This window comes from Phascolarctos cinereus, unplaced genomic scaffold (assembly GCF_003287225.1).
Source record: "Phascolarctos cinereus isolate Bilbo 61053 unplaced genomic scaffold, phaCin_HiC Scaffold_8;HRSCAF=390, whole genome shotgun sequence".
Classification (NCBI taxonomy): domain Eukaryota; kingdom Metazoa; phylum Chordata; class Mammalia; order Diprotodontia; family Phascolarctidae; genus Phascolarctos; species Phascolarctos cinereus.
The window spans coordinates 59,477,292-59,482,861 of NW_027556291.1; the positions used below are offsets into that span (position 1 = coordinate 59,477,292).

Here is a 5,570-nt window from a genome sequence, read left to right on the forward strand (position 1 = left end):
GAGCAGCCAAATTTCTCCTCTCTCAGTGCTGGAGGTCTCAAGCCAAGGCCTGATCCTGAGGCTGCAGAGGTGGAAGGATCACTCTGCATGTCCAAAACCCCTTTCTTTCCCCTTCCACTTCTCCATATGCTTTAGATACTTGACCTCATTTTAAAAATATTTTGATGTTTTCAGTATCTTACATGATGATATCCCATATATCCCTTCCTCTCCTCCTCCCTGAGAGCTGCCATGTGACAAGTGGTATTTTGTTTTAGGAGCAAAAGCAGTCAACACAACTAAAATACTATACAGAGGAAAAGACACTTGCAGCAGGAGATAGTCTCTCTGAGAACATTCCAGTTACTACAGGCTTACTCTCTGGGGAAGCACATCTAGCCTCAGAATACTCAGTGGATGAAATACTTATGGGTGGAGATACACACGCTCTGAGAAGACTCAGAGGAAAAGATACTTGTGGCAGGAGACAATCTTTCTGAGAACATTCCAGTTACTACAGGCTTACTCTCTGGGGAAGCACATCTAGCCTCTGAATACTCAGTGGATGAAATACTTATGGGTGGAGATACACACGCTCTGAGAAGACTCAGAGGAAAAGATACTTGTGGCAGGAGACAGTCTTTCTGAGAACATTCCAGTTACTACAGGCTTACTCTCTGGGGAAGCACATCTAGCCTCAGAATACTCAGTGGATGAAATACTTATATGTGGAGACACACATGCTCTGAGAAGACTCAGAGGAAAAGATACTTGTGGCAGGAGACAGTCTTTCTGAGAACATTCCGGTTACTACAGGCTTACTCTCTGGGGAAACACATCTAGTGTCAGAACACTCAGTGGATGAAATACTTATATGTGGAGACACACACGCTCTGAGAAGACTCAGAGGAAAAGATACTTGTGGCAGGAGACAGTCTTTCTGAGAACATTCCAGTTACTACAGGCTTGCTCTCTGTGGAAGCACATCTAACCTCTGAACACTCAGCAGACGAGACATTTGGGGCTGAAGACACACTCTCTGAGAACATTCTACTTACTACAGACTTGCTTTCTGGGGAAACACATCTGCCATCAAAATACTCAGAGGAAAAGACCAGAACTGAAGAGAAAATATGACTTTGAAATACAAGACTCTAAAGAAGCATTAAAAGGTAAATATGAAAGAGAAATCATAAGCAACTCATTAAGGTTAAATTGTATACTTTCCTATAAGGGAAGAGGATACACATATCTTCTAAGAATGTTACCATTATTAGAGGAGGGAGAAGGATTCTACATAGAAGGTTTGAGAGTGAGCCACTTAGGTTAGGATGATGGAAAATAAATGGATAGGCAAAAAGTATGGATGCCCTGGGAGAAGGCAGAAAAGAGAGAAAGAATGAGGGACATAATCTCACATAAAATAGGTGTGCAAAAAAGAGCTTTTACCCTGGAGTGGAATATGGTAAGGGGGGAGTAGCCAATGCTCGAACCTCAGTCACATCTAAATTGGTTTAATAGGGGAAAATATCTATCTCTCTATTTATGTCTGTCCGTATATATACTTACTCAATTGGTCATAAATATCTATGTTACCCGAGAGGTGAGTAAGAGAGTGGGAAAAGAGAAAGAAAAAGTGGTGATAAAAGGGTTGAGTGATGAAATAATACATTTGTCATATACAAAACAGAAATTAGAGGAGAGACAGAATAAAAAGAGAGAGAGAAGGAGAAACAGAAGAAGATAGGAAGGAGGGAAATGCACAGTTAGTAATCCTAACTCTGTGAATTAGATGGACTCACTTATAAAATGGAATCAGGTAACAAAATGGATTAGAAACCAGTATCCAAAAATATGTATGTTTGTTTCTTTTTTTTTTTACAAGAAACATACTTGAAACAAAGAGAACTACAGAGTGAAAAAGGGGGTTGGAGAAGAATCCGTTTACTTCAGATGAAGTAAAAAAGTGGAGGGGTAGCAATTATGATCTCAGACAAAAATATCCCTATTAAAAGGAATTAGCAGGGAAACTACCTCTTGTTCAAAGCAACGACAGAAAATGAAGTAATGTCAAAAGTAAACGTATTTGGGAAATGGCATAGGATTCAAATTCTTAACAGAAAAATTAATCAAATTACAGGAAGAAATAGACAGGAAAACTGTAGTAGTGGGGCACCTTAATTTTTTCCTCTGAGAGCTAGATCAACTGAATCATAAAATGAATAAGAAGGAAGTTAAGAAGAGTAATAGAATTTTAGGAAACCTAGATATGAAAGACCTCTGGAGAAAACTGAATGGGACTAGAAAGGAGTACAGACAGATGGTGCTTTATGTAAATTTGCATTATGCAAATTGGCCTTTATGGAAGGAATTCTATAAGAAAGCTGAATTCCAAGAAAGCACCTATGTCAACTTTATCATACTGTACTGGGATCTCTTTCTGCTCCTGCCCCTCAAGATGGTGCTCTGTGGCCTCCTACACCACCATCCCCCAAAACGAAAAGCTAAAAAATATCCTCCAAGTGAAAGGAGAAGAACAGACTGCAGAGAGACGGCCACCACCACTGCTGGATCAGGGCTTGGCTTGAGACCTCCAGTGCTGAGAGAGCAGACCTTCATTTTAGTCTGCCCACCCTCTTAAGAGTTTGATTTCTGTGTTTTGGTATTTTGTCCATCCACATTAGGGTATGTGTCTGTCTGTCCCTGGTGTGCACCACATATGACCTGTCCTCTCCTGAATGTTTCCATGTGCGGCCCTCATGTATCTGTCTTGCCAGCATGTTCTTCCTTTCAGTTCCAGCCAGGCCCTTATGTGGCTGGCCCCTGTGTCCAGCCCCCACGTGTCCTTGAACCATGTCCTGGCCCCTCCTCCAGGGGGTGCAGTCCCCTTCCTAACTCCCTTCTGCCCTTTTCCACATCCATGGGGTAATAAATTCATATTACATAAAGAGTCTGTGGACTGGTCTGCTTATGTTGTTGTTGTTATTATTATTTAGTGTTTATTTTGTGTTTTATTTTTCCCCAATTACAAGTAAAAACAATTTTTAACTTTCATTTTAAAAATTTTGAGTTCCAAATCCTCTCCCTTCCTCCCTCTCAACTCCCCACCCATTGAGCAGGCAAGCTATTTGATATAGCCTATAAATGTTTAGTCATGCAAAACATACTTCTTTATTAGTCATGTTGTAAAAGAAAACATACCAAAAAAAAACCCACGAGAAAAATAAAGTCAAAAAGTTTGCTTTCATCTGTATTCAGACACCATCACTTCTTTCTCTGGGAATGGATAGCATTTTTCATCACAAGTCCTTCAGAGTTGTGTCGAATCTTTATATTGCTGAAAATAGCTAAGTCGTTCACAGCTGATCATCTTATAATATTGCTGTTACTGTGTACCAGGTTCTCTTGGTTCTACTCACTTCATTTTCCATTAGTTCATGTGAATTTTCCTAGGATTTTCTGAGACCATCCTGATCATCATTTCTTATAGAGTTATAGCATTCTATCACAATTATATACCACAACTTATTCAACCATTCCCCAGTTGAAGCACATCTCTTTAATTTCCAGTTATTTGCCACAAGAAAAAAGCTGCTATAGTTTTGTACGTATAGGTCTGTTCCCTTTTTTAAATTTCTTTTAGGTTACAGACCTGTTGGTTGTATTGCTAGGTCAAAGGGTATGCATAGTTCCAATTGCTCTACAGAATGATTGAAGCCATTCACAACTCCACCAATAGTGCATTAGTGTCTCATTTTTCCCACATTCCCTCCAGCATTTGTCATTTTCCTTTTCTATCCTATTAGCCAATACCTACAAGGTAGTACCTCAGAATTGTTTTAATGTGCATTTCTCCAATCCAGTGATTTAGAGTATTTTTTCATATGCCTATAGATAGCTTTGATTACTTCATCTGAAAACTGACTGAGTGATCATATCTTTTGGAATGGCTCTTATTTCTATAAATTTGACTCACTTCCCTATATATTTGAGAAATGAGGCTTTTATCAGAGGAATTTGGCTTCAAGAATTTTTTTTTACCAGTTATGATAGCTAACTGTATTTCCCTCAATCCTGTTCCCCCCCTTGTTTATTCTATTCTCTCTCCTTTCACCATGTTCCTCCTTAAAAAGTGTTTTGCTTCTGACAACCACCTCCCAATCTGTCCTCCCTTCTCTCACCCCCCTTCTCCTCTACCTTTCCCATCCTACATTTCTGTAGAGTAAGATAGATTTCTAGACCCTTTGTGTGTGTGTGTGTGTGTGTGTTATTCACTCTCTGAGGCATTTCTGATGAGAGTAAGGTAAAAGTGTTCCCTGCCACCTCCTCTCTCCTCCCCTCCACTGTAAAATCTTTTTTGCCTATTTATGTCAGATAATTTACCCCATTCTACCTCTTCATTTCCCATTCTCAGTGCACAATGCCTGGCAGAGAGCAGACACTATAAATGTTAACTATTATTATTAGTTCATTAATTAGATGTGACCAGTATACAATTCCAATGGTGATGAGATGCCCGATTTTCTGAGTAACATAATTTGGAAATGCATTCAACAGGATTGAAGTCACCTGACTGGTAGTGGGTTTGTTTCAAGTTTCAAATAAATACTAATGTTCAAATGGGTAAAGTTTTCTATCAGGTATGTCAAGAAACTTTTCATAATTTGATGTTATGAAAGTAACATCTGAAAGAAGGTAAAAATGGAAAAATTGTTTAAAACCACTTATGTTATTTTATCAGCCCTGCTAAACCTGTCTTACAATGTTTTGTAACTGCCATTTGGAGAACTGGATATTTCTACCTTTGCCTCTAGTTAAGAGGAAGTTATAGCTAAAACAATTCGGCTATCACTTATAAAGGTTTTAGATTGTTAACTAAGTTATTTGAGGTTATTGTTTTAATGTTAAAACCTAAAACTGGTCATTGATTACTGTGTGTGGAAAGGAGGGGATGAGGTAAAAGCCTTATCCAGATTGGTTCTGCCCATTCAGAGCAGTCCTCCTTGGGGTATGAGGGTCAGCAGACACATTAGTCTATTCTACCTTTGGAAGTGGTGGTGATGGTGTCAAAGAGCACAGCCCGCAGTAGCTCTAAGGGTAGATGGAGTGGAAACCCCTTCCTCTCCTCCCTTAGCAAGACAGCCAAGGTTGCCTCTGACGTAGGGCTATAAAGGGTGGTCAGAAGCCCCATGTGCCAGTTACCATATACTGGGGTCCAAAAAATAAACAAACTATGTCAACTGTGGTAGATACTGGTGCAGAATACATGATGGTCTATGGGAACCCTGAAAGCCATCCTGGCTAGTGGGTAGCCATAGAAGGATACAGGGGAAATTCAGTCAGTGAAAAACAAACTAAATTAAGAAAGAAAATAGTTGACTCACCAGAGTATGTGGCAGTCTGGAGGAAGAATATGTCATTGAATGGGCAGGCAGGGGCATCAGGATCAGCCCCTTCTCTGGGGTCCCTGTCAATTCCCCTTATTTTGTAGACTTCCCAGGTTCCTTCAAATCATCTGTGTGAACAAGGTCATCAGCCTTGGGAAAAGAGCTTGTTTGGGTGATGGAGTTCCTAAACAATAAACTTGGCTT

General features: G+C 39.8%; 1 long non-coding RNA gene across 1 annotated transcript; it reads left to right on the forward strand.

The window, feature by feature from the left end:
• Positions 1 to 262: 262 nt before the first annotated feature.
• On the forward strand, positions 263 to 2,932 carry LOC144454974 (uncharacterized). The gene is made up of 2 exons (XR_013483551.1): positions 263 to 1,151; positions 2,438 to 2,932. It is a non-coding gene; the product is annotated as an uncharacterized LOC144454974 (long non-coding RNA).
• The last annotated feature ends 2,638 nt before the right edge of the window (positions 2,933 to 5,570 follow it).